Source organism: Drosophila sulfurigaster, chromosome 3 (assembly GCF_023558435.1).
Source record: "Drosophila sulfurigaster albostrigata strain 15112-1811.04 chromosome 3, ASM2355843v2, whole genome shotgun sequence".
Classification (NCBI taxonomy): domain Eukaryota; kingdom Metazoa; phylum Arthropoda; class Insecta; order Diptera; family Drosophilidae; genus Drosophila; species Drosophila sulfurigaster.
The window spans coordinates 39,584,849-39,610,153 of record NC_084883.1 but is presented as its reverse complement, the minus strand read 5'-3'; the positions used below and the strand labels follow the sequence as shown (position 1 = coordinate 39,610,153).

At 38.9% G+C, this 25,305-nt stretch overlaps 1 long non-coding RNA gene across 1 annotated transcript; it reads right to left on the bottom strand.

Moving 5' to 3' along the window:
* Nucleotides 1–200: 200 nt before the first annotated feature.
* Nucleotides 201–24,057, bottom strand: LOC133840890 (uncharacterized). The gene is made up of 3 exons (XR_009894222.1): nt 23,948–24,057; nt 843–876; nt 201–723 (listed from the first exon to the last, which is right to left on the bottom strand). It is a non-coding gene; the product is annotated as an uncharacterized LOC133840890 (long non-coding RNA).
* Nucleotides 24,058–25,305: the final 1,248 nt, after the last annotated feature.

Below are 25,305 nucleotides of genomic sequence, written 5' to 3'. Positions count from 1 at the left end.
AAATGTTCATGATAAGAAAGCACATTACGAAAAAGCTTTACTAAAATATATTTTTATTCTGAGTAATTCTTCAAAGCGTCAGTATTTTAGGTAATTGACAATCATTAAACGTTTAAATGAATAAAATAATAATAATAATAATAAAGTTTTCCCAATTTGTGTTATTCTTTGCGGAGTTTGCCTTACATTTCAACTACTGCAGCTCTCGGCTGACAAAATCTAAAAATCTTACAGGGTATTAATATTCACAACCACACCCGCAAACACACCCCTAATGTGGTGCAGTTGTTGTTGCTGTAGTTGTAGCAGTTGCCTTTTCAGTTGCTGTTGCTGTTGGTGATGGGCTGTGGCTGTGGTGCTGAGTACATTTGCTGAGCTGTGCATGTGAGTGTGAGTGTGTGTGTGTGGGGGGGGGGAGGAAAGTCAAGAAAATGGCATCTTGAAATGTGAACTTTTTCAGCTGCACTTCTTTTTGAATACTTTTGCGCCTGACTTTCGGATTTTGGCAGTTGTTGTTGTTGTTGGTGTTGGCGTAGATGGAAGACGAAAGATGGCTTAAGACTCGAAGACTCTTTACCACTTTGTGCACTGCATTTAAAACAGTCAAAGTTTAAGCTGTGCGAGTGAGAAAGCATCTGCAATTCAATGGCAATTCTCGGAATTTCCGCATAAAGTTTGCCGCATCAATTGTGCGCCTCAATGTCGATTTGATTGTCTCTCTGCCTTTTGGGGGATCAAAGAGATGTGGCAGCATGTTAACGACATTTTGATTTTGTCTGCAACTGCAGCTGGGGAGCTGCACACTGCATTTAATTAGATTGCACACCTGGAGTTCAACTTACCACAATCAAGATGCTTCCATTGCTTCCTTTAGAGCTGCAAAAGAAGAAAAAACGAAGAAAAGATTGTAAAACATTGTTGAGAGTGTTGAATGCAACATTGGACACGCTGCGTGCTAATTTAACGACAGGCAACTAAAAAAAGAGAAAAATTCCAAAATGATAGCAAGCGAGCAGCGCACAAAAATAAGTAAATAAATTTACAAACCGTAAATTGTGGCTGCAACTTTGTCGCAAACAACAACAGAGTTTCGCAACAACTTGATACATTTCAGTGCTTTATCTCATAATTAATGGCGGCTGTGCCAGAGAAGGGGCGTGGCAGCAACTGCTGGCAACTGCTACAAGCAGACAAGAAATTAATTGCGCTTTACGCGGCACGATAAACACTCCACCCTGCCACCAACACACATACACACATTCTGTTGCAGCTCCGTCTAGTGCCAGTTACAAATGAACTGAGTCTCGTAACTGTCGCTGGCAGCGAGGAAGTGAGGCAGCGAGGAAGCGAGCAGAGAGCCACAACAAAACACTCGACTGAGAAGGACATTCGACCCAAACCCGCTTGCCGCAAAATTAATTAAAAGTAAATCCAGTAAAAACTATTAAAGTTAAATTTGGCATGAACTCGACCACAAATCAATCTGCCACACTGTAAGCGCCAGCGTAAGCGCTTTATGGTGAGCCTGAAAGGACGACGACGACGACGGAGTTGAGCCTGGCAGCACGAGTTGTACTCGTACACTGAAAAAAAGAAACAATTTTTAAAATCAGGCATTCCTCTTGAAAACTATGTTCTTAAAATAAGACCTCTTTAAGAACAAGTTCATATAACTAAGATCATTTGTCAGAAAAATACGAAATTCTCAAAATAAATGAGCAACAGCCGAGTTATTCTTGTCTGTACCAAAAATGACGATACCAGCTTCAAAGTTATATGTCATAGAGTCTTATAGTCTCTGAGATCTATATAGGAGTTGATACAGACAGACAGACAAACGGACTTTGCTATACCGTCTCGTCTGTTGACGCTAATCAAGAATAAATTTTCCTATAAAGACTTTATCTATTTTCATTGTTTTCGTTAATAGTTCAGTTGGTCGAGCTATCGCAAACCATTCTTCGATGTAGTCTTAGAGAACAGTGCGAATAGATGATATTTATTTATCGTAGTAAAGAAAAACAATTAAAGAAAATGGTGTAATATTTCTTTGATCTTATAGTAAGATTTTTGGTCTTCAAACTAAATATTTTATAATTTCATTAATAAGAACTTGGTCGTATATCAAATGTTAAGATTTTCATGTTCTTGATGCACTTTGTAGATCAAAATTCTTAGTGATAAGACCAAAAACTTTATTTTATAACTTGTTTTTTCTTTCAGTGTATAGTTGGCAGCGTTTATTTTATTTTTGTGTTTGCTTCACTTTTTTTTTCGTTTGCCCATCTCGCTGGCATGTTAAGCTGTTTATAAAGCGTTCAAGTCATTTCTTGTCATATGTTGCCATGGCCACGCCCACCTCCACCTTCCCGCCTCAACTGAGCAGCTTACAGGTCTTAGGGATTTTCAATGAAAACTTCTCTCGCTGTACGTTAAGTGGCAAGTTTTGGGCTTTGCGTCATGACTTGCTCGCTTTTAAGATGATCTGCAAACTTTTATATGATTTGCATTTTTCCATTCCCCTATTCGTCTGTTTCCGTTTTCTTTACTCGCTACAACAATGACAATTAATTAAAACAATTTTCCTGTTTTTTTCTTCTCAATTCTCTTGTCAATGCGTCTAATCTCAAGTTTCAGAGCTTGAAGCTTGGCCATCACTCAACAGGAAAGCGGAATGAAGTTCGAAGGATAATAGAAAAGTTTTACATAAAATCAATTTGAGTGCACAACAATGAGGCAATATCTTGGCCCTAATCGCAGCAATTTGAGTGCCTCTTTTTCTTTTTTTCTTTTTTATTGACTTGCCACCAAATGTGACCAACTTTGTTCGGCAGTTGACAAGCACTTCTCAGCTGGGTCTATGTATCAACTACTACAAACTATGTTCTTATGCTCGACAAATGGCAACCAATCAATACTACAAAGGGGAAAACAAGTCTCAGGTTCGACTAGTTGAAGTTGGCATTCAGTTGGGCAAATATTACACGAGTAATACGCCAATACGACAAGTCATTCATTTGGCAATCATGTTTGGCCATTTAATTGCCAACTCACAATCCGTCATCCAACTGTCGCAGTTTCAACTCGCATTTTTTACTCGCTTCACCCGCTGCGAATTTTTCTTTTGCAACTGCAATTTGTATGCAAAAAAGAAATGCAACGAAAAATTTACTTTTTTTGCCAGTTGATATTGGAAATGAACTCTTTGTGCAATCCGTGCAATTAAGTTTCAGGATTTGCATTAATAATCATATGCAATATTTTATATAAACTTTGCAGATGACAGCGGATGTTTATTATATACACTCTTTTTGTATTACACAAAATAAACATCAAAGTTTTATGAGGAGAAAAAATTGCGGGTCATAACTGGATTGTGACAAAAAGCAAATAAAATAATACTCATAATTGCATTAAAACTCCCCTCAAATACGGCAGATAAATGCCAATTTATTGTAAATCCAATTTAGTCGAAGTAAATTATAAATATTGAAGCCTTTTTCATAATCGATTCTTTTTAATTAAAGTCATATAATTTAATTGCAAGTGTTGTGCATTGATTTTATCACGTTTTTAGTTTTATAATAATCATATTTTTTTTATTATATTTGAAAACGAACAAAATTGAATTGTATAGTAAATAGAAAAATTTACAACATATATTAATCTAATGTAATTGTATTTTTAATAATATGGAGAAGTTGTCGACTTTAAAGAATTTAACTAGAATTAAATTGATTTATTTTTTGGAAAATAATTGAATGAAATAATTTCACAAGTATAGAATTAAATATGAAATTTATAATATGTAAATCAATATCAGAATAGACAAAAAATACTTGAAAGCGATTTGAAAGGAATCAAATTATATTGATAATATAAAATATATAAATAAACAGCATAAAAAATATAAAATTTATATTATTATTTACACTTTAAAATTAATTTAAGCAGAACAATGTAATGTTACATATAGACAACTTTTTCCACATCTATTCCAATAATAAACTTTGCAACTTATCAGTAACAAAAGAAAATCATAGCCATAAAGTTGAGTATATTAAAGAGTCGCATAATAAAAACGAAGATATTCATATTAATGCAATATTGTATTTTATCGAAAATTGTGGCATTGTGAAGCTGAAGCTGAAGCTGTGAAGCAAAAATACACTTCTGACCACTCCAACCACAATTCGATTTATGATTACGAGTATCACTTATATGATTCTCAGCATTTCATTTCATTTCGTTTGGTTTGGTTTCGTTTCGCTTCGCATAATGTCAAGTATCTCATTAAATAATATTTTCGGAACGAAAGAGAGGGAAAAGCAGCAAAAGCTGAAGGGTATTCTCTATGGTTCTTATGCGAAGCGATAGCGAAGCGAAGTGAAGTGCTAAACGTGAATGTGATAAGAGCGTAAAACGCTTGCAATGATATCAAACGGTTATTTAGTTAAGCTATGGCCAACATATGAGCAACATACATATATATCGACCACAGGCCAAAAGCTGAAGGCAAAACCACACCCACACACATATATAGAATCCCTCACATACACTCGAAATCCACAAACTCAGAGAGAGAGAGAGAGAGAGAGCAACACACAAGGACAAGGACAATATTACTTATGTATATTGCCGCATAAGCCGTCACTTGTAGCAAAGTACAACCAATTTGAAACGGTGGCCAGACAACAGAAATACAGAAAGTGAGAGAGGGAGAGAAGAAGAGAAAGAAAGAGAAGGAGGGAGTGAAAGGCAGCCGGATAAGAAACGCATTTGTATTAGTTTTACGCGCATTAGAGTCTCATTGCCTGGCTTAAGGGCCAACTGAAGCTTCACGAGCATAAAATAAAGTAATAAAAATCTTAGCTCTGACTCTCCAGCTCCAGCTGCTGGTCATATCTGTGAGACGCAGACATGTATATTATGCACACACACACACACACACACACACATGCGTATAATCGCCAAGGATGTGAGGGTGTGTATGAGTGGGAATACGTGACATTTAAAAGGGATAAAGCTGCTAAACCCCAAATCGAATAATAAAATCCCAAAACCAGACTGACATTCTTTTTTTTTCGTAAACTCCTTTTTGGATAATTGCCGTTTAAAGCGAACATGCGATACTGTCAGTATTTTCTGTTTTTTTCTGACACAAAGTTGCGCGCAGTAAATCAGCTGACAACGAAGAAAAAAAAAACACACAAGTTGTGTGTGTTGTCATTGAAACAAATGCAGCTGGAATATGCCCCCCCCCCCACCAAAACCCCAATCAAACCCAAATTACCTAACGAGCAGCGCCATCAAGTTTTCGGTCAAAACTCTCGCTACTACTTGAGCTGATCTCCGGCAAAAGAGAGCTTAAACTTTTTTACGGTCGGGTAGCATCATAAAATCGCGGTGTCCATGGACGACGCGATGCGCTCAAATCAAGTCAACTTTCAACAACTTTGACTTGATTTAAACCCATTAAAAGTCACTTTTTCAAGCTAACTTGATGTCGCTGTCGCACTCACCTTTTGCACACACATACAAAACAAGCACCATAAAGTGTGTTCTATACTCCTTCAACTAGCTGCATAAGCACGCCTTGGGGACGCAGCAGCTGCAGCCACAGGGAGCTGTAAAAGTGAGCTACAATCGGATGAGTTCTGAATGATAATGCACACAACGAGTGGATGAGTATATACCATATATACTATATAGTATTTATTTGCTGTCATCTGAAAGAGAAAGATAGAAATGAGATGATTTGAGTTGAATTCGAGTTGAGGATGAATAAGCACAAGTGCAAAAGCCTGCCAAAGGCTAATCAGCCCTTGCTTTAAGTCTTAATTAATTTGTCAGCTGCAAAATGATTTAAATACATCGAGAAGAGAGGTAAGATAGAGTGAAAGAGAGGGAGGCACACGCAATTACGTGAGCTGACGGAGTAAACGCAATGCGGCAATCATGTAAATGAATGTCATCAGCGAGACATCAGGCAACCATTCATTCACTCATTCATCCAACCATTCGCCATGCGGCATTTCAAATACAAATGCGAATGGGACATGGAATTGTGATTGTGATTTCGGAGGAGCTGGGGAGCTGAAGCTGAAGCTGAAGCAGCTTTGGCACGCACGAATGCTGCTAGACAAGGACAAGCCCCGCTTCTCGCTTCTCGTTGCTTGCTGCTCGCTGCTGATGCGGCGGAAATAATTGTCTTGACACAGATAATCTCGTTACCTTTTGGCCTGCAACAGCCAAATGGGAGACTCACCAAATGTGGCGCCTGCGCTAGATTCGGTTTTGGTCCGCATTATTGTCAATTTATTTGCGTAATTTATGCTACGCCGCCAGAGGGCGCTAGACAAACACATCAAGACCTTCGTTATTCCCCTTCTCCCATTCAGCTGTCAGCTGTTGACTGCCTTGGCTTGGCCATAGTTAAGCTATTTCGTGCGTCTGTTTTAAATTCAAATCAAATCTTGTTACAAATTTACCACAAGAAAAAAAAAACGAAAAATGGGCGATGGCCAAGCTTCAGCTCGTTATTTTAACGACAGTTTTGAGGGGTGGAGAGAAAGGTAACTTCAAGTTTTGATTTCTTGTCACAATTTGTTGACATTTCTTATTTCGTGGTATGTTGTGTGTTGTATTTCCTTTTGCCACCACAGCCAATTAAGGCAACAAACACGAGTGCCCAAAGAGCAAAAGAGAGAGGCAACAAAAAAACAACAACAAGTATTTTACCAATTTCATCGTCACGTCGTGACCAACGGAGCGTATACTTAATATTGATTTTGTAGCATAACAAGCTGCGTCTGCATAACCAGCTGCTGCTGCTGCTGCTGCTGTAGCTCTTGCTGTTGCTGTTGCTGCACTTCCTGTGCAACGTTGCTTCCGCTGCTGTTTCGGCAGACGGCCTCAAGGATTGCCTTTCACTTAATTGCACAATAAAGGAACGACGCCCAAAACTCGCTGCGTTGCGTTGCGTTTGCGTTTCAATGCGACGACGCTGTCGACGAGTGTCTTTGGCAATTTCCGCAGCTATTGTTAGACGTCAGTCAGTCCGTCACTAAGGCAGCCAGCAACTCCTTCAGTCAGTCTGTGAGTCAGTCATTCACTTATTCACTTACTCACTCGCTCACTCAGTTGGTCGCTCAAACGAAAACTTTAAATTGTTTCACAGCTTAAATTAATTTGTGTGCTTTGGCATAAGAATGAGTGTTTGTGTGTGTGTTGGTGTGTGTGTAGGAATGTGTATGTGAGGATGTTGGCTCTATCTTTTGGTCTTTCCTTTGAGGGCTGCACAACAAAAGAGATGCGGCTTAATGATCTAAACTGAACTAGTTTAGTTGTCTTGGCCAATCAGCTGAAATTGAGGTCAGCTGCAGCTTTAATGCGATTTCAATTTTACCACCAAAATTTGAGAAATGAACTGACCTAGTCTCTTTATTAATTAAACTGCATTTTTGTAAGCTACATCAGAGTTTATTTACCGAATAGTAAATTTACGCATTTATCAGACTGTGTTCTACCTATTTCTACTTGCATTTTAGACAGAATGAATAAAACTATAGAATAACTGATTTATTTGTGATTGATGTAATTTGATTGTTTATTGATATAATAGAACTATATAAAATAGTTTGATTTAGTTTCCTGTTACTTCGTGCGAAGAACTTAAAAGTGACTTTAACTTACAATTGGATTGTATCGAACTTATTAAGAGTGCTCCCAGATGAACACTAGTAAAATTGCCAGATACATATCTAACAGTGATAAATTGTAATTTGCTCTATTATTAATACTTTACGGATTTCAAAAACTTATACATAAAAGAAACACTTTTCAGTTACTCTTTGCGAAGAATAGACGTTGAGTTTTGTGTTCTTCACAAATATTTTTTTTCTTCTTCCATCTTTAACTTGTTCTAGCATATCTGGAATCTAACTAATCTTGTTCGCAACCTATTTGTTTTCGTTCTCTACTTGTATACTAATGCGTTTCATATAAATATATAGGTAAAAATACTTTTATTTTTGATAAACTTGATTTTGCTAACATATGATTTAAGATTTGAAGCTTCTGCTCTATTAGTTCACTTTTATAATCGTTAAGAGAAAAATCGTTATCTTTTTGATTGCTTGTTTTTATTTGCATTTTAAAGCACTTCATGTGAATTTAGTTTTCGTGAAATAGTTTTACTTCTAATAAACTTGACTTTTCTAATTAAAAAACTACGTTATGGATTTCGAACCTATCAAAATTTTTTTTCTTGCCCATTTTTTACTCGCATGTTAACAAAATGAATCGAGCTAAGCATAAACGGTATTATTTAAATACATACAATATATATTTGAGACATGTGCTTTAGTCTCATAACTGTTAAGATATTATATAGAGGATAATCTATTTGCTTTCTATTTATTCGCCTATTTTTATTGTTATCTGAATATTAATGCAAACAAAATAGCTCCAGCTCAGAGCAATCAGTTTTACTTGAGTGCTCTAAATTATAAATAATTCAAGGATTTTTAGCTCATACTTTTCATTCATTCTCTTCTTGTCGTTGAGCGCAAAATAATTTCATTTAAAGTGCAATCTATTTCCTAACAGCAAATTGCTAAAACTGCGAAAACTCTCTTCTACTTTAATAAGCTTTGTTAAGCTGATTGCAAGTGCTGAAAGTCTTTAGTGTTGCAGCCCTGGTTTTCAGCTTCTTCCTCCTCCTCCTACGCACTACTGAAACAGCTGGATCAGAGAGTGGAGTACTCGTCTTGATGTTTGGCTGTCTGTTTACTTTACGTCAACGTCTAAAATTGCCAAGTGTCTCAAGTTTTTAGAGAGAACGAGAGAGAGCGAAGCTCACTTAATAGGCAAAGGCAAACACTACCCTTCAAGCACACACACTCTTGAGGGGGGAGGGAAAAAGCATCCTCATCCAACGCATCTGCTGCCCTGACTCTCATTATTTTTGAGCAAACAATAACATTCATAATGCGTTATGTATTTTTCAACTCAATTAGAACATTGTTTACACTGCGCATGAAAATTTTGATGCCGGGATGTGCGAAAAGTTTTTGTCGAGCACACGCAAAAACTTTGTGGAAAAACATAAAGTGTAAATGCTGCGTGTGGTGCCACCCACAAACAGTGGCCATAAATAAGAGTGAAGAACACACTCTCCACACACACACAATTGCAAATTGCAAAATTCTGCATCAGTTTATTAATGTCAGGCGGCCATGTTTCATGCGCTTATTTAGAATTATGAGCGCATTTGCCTAAGCACCCCGAAATGCTAGCAAATAAATGCGACCAACAGCAAATGATGCAAGCTGCATTAAATTTCGCTGCAGTAGCAACAGAGTGTGACAGAGACAGAGACAGTGAGAGAAAGAGTGCGAGGTTCAACCCGTTTTTCGGTGGCGTCGCCAACTCGGCCAAGTTTTTCGGACTGCGTCGTCTGCAGTTTTCCTCATTTTGTTATTTTTTTTTTGCCAGCTGCCGTTGTTGTTCGCCATTTTTGTGGCGTCAGGTTGGCGTTTGCGGCAGCTGCCATCCAAAAGGTTTTCCTTTCTTTTTTTCGTTTACGTTTTCCAAGCGGACGCACCTACACCGTCAGCAATCTTTGCGCGCAACGTGGCGTATGCTTGTTTTTTTTTCGCTTCGTTTCGGTTCGTTCGTATATTTTTGGCAGACACAGCAATGGCTGCCACAGTCGCTCGACAATCAATGAAGATGCCATTATGTAGTCATGGCCACATAAATACACGTACGTATATAGTATTCTATATATATATGTTATATACCTGCACTGTGGCAGACAACGTTGTCGTTGTCGTTGTTGGGCTTGACATAAAGATAGCAAAGCCATAACTTTAAAGTTCGAAAACTAATTATGCCTACGGCTGGGCCTCGAGTCCTAGCCTCATCTCGTTTCGTCTCGGTTCGACTAAAACTCTGCTGCAACGCATAAATTACGCCACACTTTTATGTGCAACCTCTACTTGTTCTCCTTTCCCCTCGCCACCCTCAAGCGCTGTAATTTGTTTTTGCATTTGGCTGCATTTTATGGCTAATGGCTTTTGAATAGCAATCGCCATACGCTTGACCATAGAGAGCGGTCCCCCATCCGTCCATGTTTGATGTAGTACAAGTCTATAGAGCAGACTTTATATACGTACGTACGTATGTGGGGAGTGGAGTATTTGCTGGCTTAAGTGCCGCATTAAAACAGACCAGGCCAAAAAGGAAACAGTCTAAAGAGAGAGACAAGACCTCGACAGCACCTCGAACTTTCGCATCTCGCTGCTGCGTGCTTGTCGACATCACCATGACAATAAAGGCAAATGACGAGTGGCATGTCGAAAATAATGATTAACGAGCGCCAGCCGGAGATGAGAGAGTGGGGGGGAGGTACAAAGAGGGGGCAGAGGGTGACATGGCACTCAGCGAGGCATATAAAAAAATAAAATACGCAGAGAAAGAGAGATGTGTGTAATGGCGGGCAAATCAAATGGAAATGCAGATACACAACGGAAAGTGGGGAGCAGAGAGAGGTAAAGAGAGGGAAGGAACAGGATATGGCAGGCAGGAATACACACAAACACACACACACAGAGACGGAGACGGAGACAAGCTGTAGCATCATCAATGATTTAAATTAATCGTCGTAACACACGCAAATCTCGCACATGACAACCAAACGACAAGCTGCAATTGAGACGGGAGGAGAGGAGGGAGGCGGAGGCAAGTCGGAATTTTTTTTCGGTTTTGTTGTTGTACTTTTACTTGCTGCTTTAACGTTTTTACTGGCTGCCGGATATGAAGTCGAAATCAGCATATCAGCCAAATTACAAGAGCAAACATAAAATGGCTCAGCCAAATGACTAAACGAAGTGCCACTGGAAGTGGGCGACTTTTGCAAGTGGGTGTGGCACTTAAGGAAAATGAGCAGGCGAGAGGAGAAGAGGAGGGGACAGAGCAAAGAGCCAGATGGAGACAAGAGCAAATTAAAGCGAAACGTTGCGAGAACAAATGAAAATTGAGATGGAGATGGAAATGAAGCTCGAAACGGAGACTAAAAGTGAGTTGAAGACGTGTGGCATGCGGCATGTGTGTGTGGCAATGATGTCTTTTGCATTGACGCAAGTCGAAGTCACACACAGTCAAACGACTGACAAAACTTCATTCCTCAGTCTCTACTCTGTACTCTGTTGTTGTCTGTCTGGTGTTTGAGCTATTTTGACAGATTAACTCACGCGTATATGGGCAGCAGCAGTTAGTGCCACGCCCATACGCCCCCCACTACCACCGAACTCGCTTGTTGTGTCAATTGTCCAGCGACTAGCGGCGTCTGCAGTTGACTGAGCTGAACGCGACACACAACAACACAAAAAAAAATATATATCAAACAAAAACAAATAGCAAAACACAAAAGGGGACGACAGTTTTTGGATAAGGGAAGCAATGGGGAGAAGGGGGCAGGAGAAGGAGAAGGGGAGGCTGGCAACTGCCATTTGCCGTCGCTGCATGTGTTAAATTTAAGTTTTGATTTACGACCTCAACTTTGTAGGCTGCTATATAGGCAATACACTCACTCGCACTCGCAGACACACACACATGCGAATAGTGATAAATTGCGCTGTCAGAAGTTGCTAGCTACAATCGCAGGATCTCCGCTTCCCTTTTCTTTTTTTTGTGTATTTCTCTTCTTTTTTTTGCAGCTGTGACAGCAGTGCGAAGAAGGAGCATTGGCAAGGGGGGATGCCCATATCTGTGCCAGGGCATAGGTTGTGCCTCTAACTGGGTTAGCCAGCTAACCAGCCAAGCAGCCAACGAGGCAGTCAGACTCTCTGAGCCTCGAGCGTTTAATGGCTGTTGACAGACGTGTCAAGTCACGGCGCTCGCTTTGTTTTGCAAGCCTTTTGCTGGCTGCCAGACAGCCACGTTTATTTTTATACCCGCTACCTCTTGGGTAGAAGGATATGACCATTTTGTGTCTACAGGAAATTTAATGTAACAGGCACAAGGATAAAAGTCTTGGAAGTTATTTGAAAAGTAATTTTCCACAGCAAGTAATGTCTGTTGCAGTCGGCTCTAAGTTGCTTTGGTTGACAATCTGGTATATATTGTTCTCTATGGTATATTTTAAGTGTAGTGGTATAATTGGTATATTTCATATATAGCATACCTTTAGTATATTTTATACTCTATAGTATACGTTTACTACTGTTGTGTATTGATATATCATTCGGTATATTTTATACTCTATGGTATATTTTAAATGTAGTAGTACATCAATATACCAAATAAAGATTTGGGTATATTATGAATGTATAAGTATCCAAATATACCAAAAATATCGTTTGGTATTTTTTTGCAGTATACTAAATACATCATTGGGTTATATTTTGTACCCTACGGCATATTTTGAATGTAGTAGAACATCGATGTACCAAATATAGCAATTGGTATATTTTGTACTCAATAGAGGGTATATATTGTTGTCTTTTGAATATATTAGAGTATGAATATACAAAATATATTTTTGTACTTATCTGTATATTTTGAATTTAGTCGAATGTCAATATATCGAAATGTAATCTTCGGTATATATTTGTTTATTTTTTGGTATTTTCATTTGGTAGAATACCACACAGTTTAGCTTTATTGAAAATATGTAGCAGGTATCTCACAGTCGAGCACACTCAACTGAAGCTTTCTTCATTTTTTTCCTCCATTTTCTCTGCTTGCTTTTTTTATGGGCAACTTCGAGTCGCGCGCACTTGGCTGGCAAACGTTATGTGCTCATTTCATTGTACAACAAGCAGACTTGGCGACTTGGGCTCAAGTGCGCTTATAAATTTTATAATAGCATTGCCGTCAGTCACACAGTTAGTCAGTTGGCCATTTAGTCGGGCTGAATTAAGACTACACGGCGTATGCGTGATAAAAAAGCGAGCGCTACTAATTGTGAGCATTAAATATTAAGAATTATTGGTTATGCAAACAAGCGGCGATCGTTGCAGTTTAAATGGATAAAGAGAGTAGGGAAAGGGGGAAGAGGGGGAAAGCGCAAGTGTAGCTGCCACGCATTGGAGCATAAATTATGCAAAATGATTTATTGTGGCAGCGACGATGGCGGCGGCGGCGGCACAAACGTAAGAACTAAACATTGAGCAACCGCATAAATTAATTGAATTATGCAAGCGGTTGACTGCGGCCCACTCTCTGCCTTCCCCCTCCGCTCCCTCTCAAGCCATATATTACACTTATGTAAATTGAAGTCTATATGTGTGTGTTTGCATTTAATCATGAGCTTGAACTTTCACTTGATTAGCGACTCACACAAAACTGACTGATTTATGAGCAGAACTTTGACTTTGAATGCATCTAAAAATGCAGTACAAAAATTAGTATTAAATTGTTAACTACACGAATTTTCTGTACTATTATAAAGAGTGTATGTGAGTATGTGTGAATGTGTATTTGAGTGTGCCTGAGTGTGTCTGAGTGTGAGTAAGAGTATGTCTGCCTCCTCGTTAAAGCCTATAAAGACAGCAAAGCCCCGACTCGACTCGACTCGAAATCAATAAACCACGCGCGCCTTTTATGAGCCTGATTTATATATAGGAGTCCATGTGGGTTGTGTGTGTTTGTGTGTGTGGGTTGTATCTGTGTGTGTTGTCAGAAGCATGACATGTGTCTGGGCTCATACTCTTTGGGCTGCAAAACGACGCCTTTAATTTCTTAGTAGCTGCATAAATAAACTATAAATTCAATTTTATTACAAGCCAAGCACATTCGGCTGACTAAATAGAAACCCAAGAGAGAGAGCTAGACATAAACACAGCGACTTAGTAAGACAGTAACTAGAAGAGAGAGAGAGAATAGGAGTCAGTTGTTGATGCCACACGAAACTCATGTTCGACTTGTATCAGCCATCATATTTGCTCAACTTGTAATGAACTGGGATTGGAGATTGTGGATTGAGGATTGGACATTGACTTGGTCAAAGTCTCGAATTGTCACAGCTCCAACAGTAGCAGTGGCAGCTGTAGATGGTAAACGTTTAGTAGCCCGTAAAGAAGCGGCTCTGTTTTACGATTCCATGTGCTTGCTTGGCTGGTTTCCTACGTTCGTTCATTCGTTTGGTAGCAAACAAGCTGTGCTTAAATTTTAATGGCCATTCAAGACACTGCAGTCAGGCCAAACTACTTCGATGGCGTCTTTTATGAGCTGTGTGATTGCTAGCCATGTGTGTGTGTAAGAGAGTGTGTGGGTATGAGAGAGTGTATGTGTGGGTGAACCAAGGACAACAAAGTCAATTCGAAAGATACACAGCGACTGAGAGCGACACCCATCGCGTAGGTAAATGCTGCAAATGCAAATAGCAAAAGCGGGCAAAATGCAAAAATATGCAAACGAAACGCTGTCATCAAAACTTACAATCAACTATATAAGAGTAGGGGCGAGCAACGAAGAGAGAGACTGAACTGAATGTCAGACAGTGGCTGGCTACAGATATGCTATACACAGCAGCATTGAATGTAAACATGAGCGCTTCGTCAGCCAAGCAGCCAAGCAGGCAACCATCGTGGCATCGTGGCATCCTCTAGCAGCCAACTCCTGCGGCCTCTCGTCGTGTCAATGCAAATTCAAACAAAAGTGCGCAGCGCACAGACCGACAATCCAATCCCGTCTATAGCCTAGCCTAGCCAGATTAACAGCATCAGCAGTCGGCCAACATGAATGCACAAAATGCAAAAAAAAAAAAAAAAAAAATGGAAAACGCCAACGCAAAAAACGTGCAAGAAGTGGAAGAGGGGCCAAATGCTCTCATCCACACAACAGTTTACACACAAACATTGTTGTTGGCTTTGCATTTTGTGCACCCTTGAAATGAGCAACGTCAAGGGGTAGCTACTTTCGGGCAACTAGTTGGTCACATGATTACGCTAATACTACTATTTGTGTTCAATATAACATAAGTATATTAATTAACAAATACATTATGTGAATAAACTTGTATCTTTTAAATTATTATTAATATTCATCTCTGAAATTCACAGAAATATAATTTGTATTGTTTTTTCTTTTAGAACTAAAAACTACTATTGCATTGTCCACCATTCTAAACCATATAAGTGGTAAGTAAATCATATAGTATCACATAAAGAAAACTTCTTATTTCGCTTATCGATTTCTACTAAGAAAACAATTCGATTTGAACAAGATACTGAAATATAAAATCGATTAATTCTTATAATGATTTCCTACTTTTTGTATGAAAACCTAATATATATTCATATTTGGTTGGCGCTTTTTTGACTTTAATGTTTTTTCCCCCTATTTTTCTTTATCTTTTACAATAATATTAACATTGCTAGACAACCTCAGCAAATGTTATTTAGTTAGTTAGCGTGAATTTATGAAAATTCAAGTCTAATTATATTTTCTAATTTTAGACGCTTAATGAACATGTTTGAAAAGACTTGCTGCTACTTAAAATGAATTAAAATTCAAGAAAAGCAACTGATATTTAATACAAAGAATCAGCTTAAAAGCATAATATAAAATTAGCTTTTAATAATTATACTTTAAATTAAAAAATTTCATTAATGGTCTTCTCAAAGAGTATTTGCTTAGTCGCTTTTAGTTGTGAGCAACAATTTCGCTTGTTTTTTCTGCCACTTGTTTTTTTTCGCCAGGCATTTTGCATATTGGCCGCGTGCGCTTTGATAAGTGAAAATTGGAAAAATCCGCACTTTGCATGCAAAATAATTACGAAAATATTTCCAGTGACGAAGGCAACGGCAACAAGCAAAAAGGGTTGTTGTAGTTGCTGTTGTTGCTGTTGTTGCTGCTGTCCCTGATGTGGCTGTTGCTATTGTCGATGTTGTTGTCGTTGCTGCTGATGCTGTTATTGTTGTCACTGTTTGCAGTGCGGTAAGGCGGAGAGGGAGGTGAAAGAGGAAAGCGGAAAGCGGAGGCGATTGTTCAATTGAACGCTTAAATTGTGCAGTAGTAGATTTGACAGCTTTAAGCACCCACTTCGAGCATTTCGGTCATTTCAATGCTTGTGGTTAAGCGCACTCGCTGTTCGAGTACTCGCATGTGATAGTAAACTGAATGTAAAGAGGGGGAGGAAGAGTGTAGAGGAGGGGGAACTGCAGTGACACCAGATAGTATAGTTTAGTAGGACACACAATGGCTTCGGCTATTGTCAGACTATTTGGCAAAGTTGTTTGCGTTCTTTTTTACTCTTCCCCTACTTTTTATGATCTTCGAAGGTATTTTCTTGTTTTTTTTTTTTATGTGTGTCTGTGGTTGTATTTTTGTTGAGTGTTTTTCGCAGTTGGCGCTGCAAATGAAAAGGCCATCGAAAACAAAAGCCCACGTTAGCTATAAATAGCGTAGCGTGAGCGCAACTTGACTTTCCAGTTGCCAACTTTCTGGCTTTTGCCTTACGATGTCATCTTCTCGCCCCCTTTTACCCTTTTCTTTCTTTTTCTATCTCTCTGTCTCTTTCTCTCTCTTATATGTGTAAGTTCTGTTATCTGTTTATAGCGTTTGCTTTGCGCTCGTTGTAAGTTTTAGGGCGTCGCTTCTTATTTTCACATTCTTTTTGTGAAGCGCCAACAATGAAAATCCATGCGAAAATTAATGTTTTGTTGCAAACAATTTTGCTGCGCTTTAAAATTGCAGTTCTATATAACACATTTGTTACTCGTTATTCTAATTGCAATTATACAATTTGTTTTCCATAATGTGCAAATGTATATGCTGTGATAATGTTTTATGTTTCGTATTAAGTATTATCACAGAAAAAAAAGAAGGATGGCAGCGACAGTCGGCTTATTTGCAAATAAACACAAATCGCTGTTACAAAAATAATATAATTTATGCACATTTGGCGCGTTCACATGACAACGCCAAATGGCAAAAGTTAATACGCTTGAAATTATAATTTACATTTCGCAATTGTAATTGCAAACAGCAATAACAACAACGAAAAAAAATGGCGACACATTTGTGCATTGCTCAATTTATAGTTTTTAAAATGGGATAAATTAAATTATCATGGCAACAATTGGAGGAAAAAGTTGATTAAATAATTGACGAATAATCGAATAATGTGAATCATGCACGCACCAACGCGTTGCAAATGTTTTTTTCGCTCAAAACTTGTTGACTCCCATAAGTAGGCAACACTTTTTTATTTCGAAGTGGAAATTGGCGCTGATAAGTAGGCAACACTTTTTGTAACTAAAAGTGGAAGCTGACTTATTTCAATTTCATTTATTAATTATTTCCACATTCTTTATGAGTTCAATTTATATTTACAAATTATGCTAATGAAAGGGGTCTGCAAAAGAGTTTGCTTAGCTGATAACTTAATTCAATCCCTCTCCCCACAAAAAAAACATCTTGACGGATGCTGGCCTCAAATGCCCACAGCTATTTCACTTGCCTCTCTCTTGTACTTAGTCGTGTACTTACGAAAAATAACAAAATTAATGAAACATTTCACAGCACTCTCTCTCTCTCTAGACTCTGGACTCTGGCTGTGCAAATACAGTTATTTATACTACACTCAACTTAATTACAAGCAGCAGCAACAGCAGCAGCAGCAACAGCAGCAGCAGCAACAGCAGCAGCAGCAACAGCAGCAGCAGCAGTAACAGCAGCAGCAGAGGCAGCCAAGTCGCTTAATCCAGCTACGTAGCTACGCTTCATTAATCAGACGCGACTATAAGCCACAACAAAAGGCAAGCAGGCAGGCAGTCAGTCAGGATAAGCACAGTGTGGCAAGGTAGCTAACATAGCAGTAGTTGCTCTCTTAGTCGACTCTGTGGCATAGAAAAATTAACAAGCAACTTAACACTTTAACGCCTTTCACTCCACTTTTGCGTTGCCTGCGAACAATGTAATTACTTCAAACAAGCAGACGAAGCAGCCAAGTCTTGTGCCCTGGCGACTGCCGCTTTGTTTGGACGCTTGGTTGGGTTTTTGGGCTACGCAAAAAAGGATATTAGAAGCTGCCTAGACTTCTGCAAGCGACTTTCAACTTTCGAGTCTGAGTCTGTGGGCTGGTTGACTGCATTACCATTTGATTATAGAAAACATTTATTTTAGTCGGTTTTCGCCACCAGGCTGACAGTGCACACAAAATGGCTGCCTCGACACACACACACACATACCATATACATAGGGACTCACACACACACACTGACAGCCTTAGACAGTGCACCGCTAGCTAACCACAATGCAAATCCGCAGAGCAAACAATGTCAGGTGATGTTGGTATTAGTGTGTTTGCTCTCGTCCTGCACGGCTTTGCCTCTTTACCTCTTTCCCCACTCCCCCTCTCGTTCTCCTTCTTCTACTCTGCTAACTCTGCTAACTCTTGCCTTTTAGCCTCTTTCGCCTATGCGTGGGCCACTGACAGCCTGACAGACAGGCGGCGCACCTATGCAACTTTTCACATTTGAGTTGCCACACCATCTACTTCTCTCACTCTCCCTGTCCCTCTCTCTTTCTGTCTGCTTGCCACGTGGTTGCACGTAATTCAATCTGCAGTTTCAGTTGATTTTCAACAGCTGCAACAACGGCAGTTGAGAGGCGCATTGAGAAACGTAGACAGAGTTGACAGCGTATGTTAACGGGAATCCAACAACAACGACAACGACAGCTTTTGCCATTTGTCTCTTCGTTTCCCCAAAAATGTTTTGCCGTCGCACTCAGGCTGTAATTAATGTGATCACAATGCAACTGAGAGTCTATTTTGCTTTTGCTTTTTTCGTAAGTGACCCACGCTGCGGCTACGCAATGTCTTTGGGCGTATGCAACATAATTAATTTAAATGCTTGCCCGCAAATGTTTGCGAAAAGTCTCAGGTGCTGTCGTCGCAACTATGCAGCATTGCGTGTGTGTGTGTGTGATATGTGTGTGTGTGTGTTTGTAAGCTGCATTTGCATAGCTGTCAGCAGCGCACTTATTGAGTTGATTTATTATAATTGCAATGCAGCTGACAGAGCGACAGACAGACAGAAAAAGCGACGGACAGACGGACAGCAGGAGAGATATATAAAAGGACAAACATATATAGCCTGGACAAACAGACAGACAGTCTGAGTCGACAACTGAGCTGCTCTTTAATTACACAAAGATTTATGCACACAGACATCAATTAAAAAGGAGGCGCAAGCTGGCTTAATTAACGACATGCTCTTAAGCCACTTTTGTCAAGTACTTACCCAAACAATATATGTATATACATATATATATATAGTACATACAGAACATATGTAAATTGTAGTTTCCAAAAACTTGTGTGTGTTTTGTGGCCCACTTGATTTTCAATAATAAAACGGCAAAAAGTTTCGGCAAACAGCACATTTCATTTGCAGGCAAAGTGTTTGTAGCTTTTTAAAGAGCCAACGGCAAAGTTTTCGACTGCCACACAGACACACACTTAAGCACACACACTCACACACTCACACACACACACACTTGGGCACAACATATGGCAAAAGTGTGGGGGCGGGCGGCCACAATAATGTCCAACACAGAAGGCGCTCAAAGCTAAAAGAAAATGGCGCAACAGCCATAATAAAAATCAAGTGAAAATCAAGGAAAAAAAAACTCAGAGTGTGGGAGAAAAAGTGACAAAAACAAAATATTAAAGAAGCATAAAAACAGTTTAAGAACAAAACAAGTCAATTGCAGGCAACTGACTAAGAGTCTATGTGTGTGTGTGTGTGTGAGGTGTGTGTGTGTCACACACATATTCTTTGCCTGCTGGGCGTAGACACAACAGTCAAGTCAAGCGAAAGAGAGAGAATGTCAGTTATTTTCCATTTTCATACGCTTTGCCTTTAACTTTGTTTTTTTTTCGCTTTCTTCGTTTTTATTTTTTTGGGTTTTTTTCATTTTGCTTTGCGTTTTACACTGCACTCACTCAAAAACACTGAATTGAACTGAACTGAACTGTGTGTGTTTTAGTGTAGCAGGAATTGAAACTTTGAATGAATCCAGCGAAGCGCACACAACAACCGCTGTCGTAGCAGGACGGCAGCCAACTGCGCGCTCAGCGTATCCCCAGCGAGCTCTGTGAGCTGACGTTTGAGCTGCCAACATGTTCGATGTCCTGTCAAACACGAACACAACACGAGGCGAAGAAAACGAAGCTGAAGTTCGTTCGTTCGTTTGTTCGTTTGAGTTGCCTTTTGTTTGTGCGACACTTGTTATCGTTAACGTAACGAGCGTGTTGTTGAGAGTGTGTGTAGGTGAGTATGTGAGTGTGCGTGTGTGTGTGTATGCACAACCACACAGGGGAGCAAACGTTTGCAGCCGTGTTGCTGGTACAACGTGTCGTATGCGCACTTGAGCGGCCGCATTTTAGGCGATACTTTTATATCTTCCGGCAACAAAAGCAAATGTGTGCCTGTATATGTGTGTGTGTGAGATTGTGCAACCTATGACTATCATTATATAGCAATTTAAACGATTTGGTCGGGGCGTCAACTATTTACAACTCATTTGCCCGCAGCGGCAGCTGCTGTTGCTGTTGCTGTTGCTGCTCTTGCTGCAACTGCAACTCGTCCCTTTTTGGGTAATTGCAGCATCAACAACGTTGTCAGGGCTCTGACACTGGCCATAATGGCCAGCGAACAAGTCAACATGCAAATGCGCGTATGTGTGTGTGTCTGTGTGTGTGTGTTCGCTGCGAACACAGTCAATTAAATTTGAACTGGCATCAAGTGTTAAAGCGATGAGAGGCGCCTGGACAACAAGCCTGTCGGCATTTATTGTATTTGCACGCAACCCATTGAAGCCCACTTAAGAGGGGAGGGAGGGAGGTAGTTAGGGGGAAGCTCGGCTCGGCTCGGCTTTTGTTTGCGCTGTCTTTAAAAACGCGCATACGCCACGCAAATTTGATTAAATTTTGTTGCACTTGAATACAATTTGTAATTCAAATTAAAAGCGTACAAAAAACTATTTTGCAGCTGAGAGACAGACAGACAGATAGGCTGGCAACACTGGAGGGAGGAGTGGGGGAGGGAGGCTGGCAAAGGCAACAAAAGGCATACCAAATTACTGCTGAAGCACAAGCAACAACAACAACAGCAACAACAACAACAAGCAGCAGCAAAATGAAATGAAACGCAGTCAGTGGAAATGATGCCCAGAGACGACGACGACGACTCAAAATCCAAAAAAACAAAAACAAGACAACACACCAAGGAAGGCTAGCAAAAACAAGAGATGCAGAGGGAGTGGGGAAGGGGGAAGAGGAGGGAGGTAGGTGGAAAAAAACAAAATGAAAATGCCGCCGCATTTGAATGCTGCGTGGAAGCAACAATGTTGCATTCCACTTGGGCACTTTGTTAGCAACCGAGCAGCAGCAACAGTCATATTGTGGCCACACACACCCAACACACACACACACATTGTAGTATATACACTGTGTGTGTATCACATATGCGAATTTTTGCCGAGTTGCCGAGGGTGAAAAGTAAAAGCCACGCAGGCATTTGGCATTTTGGCACAACAACATTTTAAAATTCCAACAACGAAAGTGTAGACAAAGCTCTTAAATGACGATCAGCACGTGCCCTAAATGAAATGATGCCCCTCACACACACACTCGCACACACACACACAGTGACAGTAAGAGCCCATAAATACACATTTGTATTAAAATATATTTCATTTATTCCAGCAGAAAATCCTATTGCCTATTATCCAATTCGCTACGTTTTGCTTTTACACTTCCTTAAAATGAAACTTTATTTAAAAAAGTAGATAACACATTTTAAAGCATCTGTACCCATTATTATTAACTTCAAATTAAATTCATAGAGACATTTAATTTATATTTAGGAATGTGAATGCTTTATAATTAATAGCTTAATAGTTTTTTCAAGGATTCTATTTATTTAAAATAAAATGAGAGAAGTATCATTTTTAATTGCATTTTTATATCAATAATAAACTCTAATTTCACGTAACATTCAATTCTTATAGATATATTATAAATATTTAGCAATGTGTACGCATTAAGGTCAAATTAAATTCTTAAAGACTTTCTACCTAATTAAAGAGAAAATATAGAAGTTTCAACTCAAAACAGAAGAAAATTTGCATTTCCGTTTTGCTTTTAGTAAATATTTATATTATAATAATAAAATAAAGCTTTTATCTTAGAACATACTTTTAAATAGTTTAATTACCAGCTAAAGTTGCTGTCGTTCATAATTTATTGTATACATTTACTCCTTAACATAAAAGCAAAATAATAAACAGCATCAATAAACGAAATATTGATTTATGTTCAATTTAAATACCAACAAAATGTATTTATTAGTTGCCGACTTCAAGAAAAATACTCGATGTAAGTAGAAGAACTAACATTGATCATACGCAGTGTTGACAACGTGCCATGTTTTTCTGTCTGCACTAATTTGAGGACATTCAGTGGGACAACTGTCAGAGTTATTGGTATTAATGAAAGCCAGCAAATAAAGCAACAAGCACGAACCCGTTGCCAAAGCTCAGTCTATAGCCATTAATGTTGCGCTAAATCATTCTCTCAATTATTAATTGTAATTAAAGCAATTATTGCTATTAGTGTCAAACAATGTGACAGCGTTTATGGATTGTACTCTTTATCTTTACTCGTGGCTTTAATAATAACTATGAGAACTAATCAGGAATGCAAATTATACGCTCTACTTACAAATGACAAGTAAACATCTTGCTACTTTTCTAAGAACTGCGCTCTTAATTTAGCGTTGCATGTTAATGTAACTCAAACGAAAATAAGAGAGTCGAGTGCTAGGTTGAAGGGTAGACGGAGACAGCTAGCTGTTTACGATCCTGTATTGCAGTATGCATATAAACGCAACTCAAAAAGAAGCGAGAAGCGTATGGCTGAAGCTAAGGGACAGACCGAGATAGCTAGCTAACGATCCAGCATAGCGTGAAATAGTTAATGACAAAGCAAGATGGCTGCTGAGAGCGAATCTCTGCTAATTTAAATAGTAAATTGCTCACCGTCGCTTAAACGTTTTGCGTGTGCAAAATAAAGTGCTTGGAAATGAATATATTAATAGAAACGGTGCTTTTTTTTGGCAATAGCAATAGTCGTAATATGGCCACAGCACACTTCAAAGCACAACGATTGAAAAAGGGTGAAAAGTAAAAGCATCAAATATATATTTTAAAATTCCAGCAACGCAAGTGCAGACAAAACTCTTAAATGACGAGCAGCACGTGCCCAAATAAATGGAGAGCATATTACGGAGTGTGGGCGCCGCTCTTTTTGCCTAACACTCTTTGCATGCTACACACACACACACGAGCGAACACATACATACATATAGTATGTGCGAAATTGTGCAAGTGTGCAAATACACGTATTTTGAATACTGCCCCAACAGCAAGAACGCAAATTCCACAAGAGGCCGCTGCTTGCAGGTTTTGCGTATTTCACATGCGTTTGCGACTCAATTTCGCACAGTGTCCCCCGGCAGTCAGCGACCAGGCATCCCATTAGGGAGTAGACACACTGCTTGCTGTAGTCACTGTCAGCTATCAACGTTGCTATTTTTTGGGAGGCTTTTGTCTTCTACGACTTACCCGACGGCTGTCTTATGTGTATTGCTGACTTTCCGATTCGAATGTGTCAAATTGCTGCAGCAACATATTGCACTCAGTGTCGCTTCGCAAGCAAGTAGCTCAACACGAGCATGAGCACGGGCACGAGCGAGATAGCTAGCTTATGCAGATGTGACAAGCGCCTGAGAAAATGGCTTCTTTATATTGATATATTGCATAAAATCAATGCCATATGGCATTAGATTCACATAAACGAATAAATAATTGTACAAATAAAACTAAACGAATGTTCAACGCTGACAATGTTTAACTTTGCACTTACACTGTTTCCACTAGCCGCATTAATGTTAATTTCACCCAATAAATGGCAGATAATTAAAATTCTACAATAAATTTACATTTAATGACAAACAAATACATGTACAAATGAAACTAAATGAATTCTGAATACTGTGAATGTGAAACAATGTTTCCACTATCATCTCGTATTTCCACTAAACGCATCAATGTTAATTTCGCATACTCCAGAGCAGATAATTAAAAGTGAACAACAACATTACATTTAATAATAAATCAAATCTTGTACAAATGAAACTAAATTAGGGCTAAAAGCTGAAAATGTCAAACACTAAACTAAATGAATTCTGAATACTGTGAATGTGAAACAATGTTTCCACTATCATCTCGTATTTCCACTAAACGCATCAATGTTAATTCCGCATACTTCAGGGCGTTTCTTACGACATTTTTACGACAATTAAAGCTCAACAATATAATTAAAGTTTTATAATAATAAAAAACTTCTTCAAATTAAACTAAATGAATTATGAATGCCGTCAGTATAAAATAATGTTTCGACTAGCATCTCCACTGTTTCCACTTTCCGCATCAATTCATCACTCTATTTTGACAATTAAAGCTCAACAATTACAATTTACTTAAAAAAAAAAATCTTGAACAAATGAAACTAAATGAATTCTGAATGCTGTCAATGTTACTACCAGCATCTTCACTGTTTCCACTTGACGCATCTATGTTAATTTCGCATACACTCCACTGCAGTTTATTGTGTCGCTGAATGCGACTTTATTACGCCAGAGTATGACAATAAATGGCAGATAATTAAAGTTCAACAATAATATTAAATTTATTCACTCGCGTGCAATTTTTGTTGTTCATATTATATTGTATTTTTTATTGTATCCATGCGTTGGGTCATCGCAAATTTGCATAAAATCAACATTGGCATTTACGATTGAATCGCATTGTATTTATGCACATACACACGCAGATATACATATATATATATATATAAATAAGGTGGAGGATGAGCTGGCGAAAGAAAAACAGCTAGGGAGATATTAAACATTTTCTTTTTTTTTCAATCATATGCCAATAATCAATCAATCGTGAAATAAATGAAAATATGTGGAATTGTTACTGCCGCCTGCCGACTTGATCGAAAAATTGTATATTATTTATTTTATCCTTATTTGCTGGCATACACTTGGCTGCCTGGCTGGTTGGCTGGCTGGCTGGCTGACTCGATGGCTCCGATGGCTTTGCTGGTCTTTAATACGACTTCCTGTGCCATTAAATTTTAGCATAACAAACAAAATACTTTTCGAGTGTTTCCGTTTGCTTGTTTCACTGACAGCAGCAGCAGCAGCAACAGCAGCA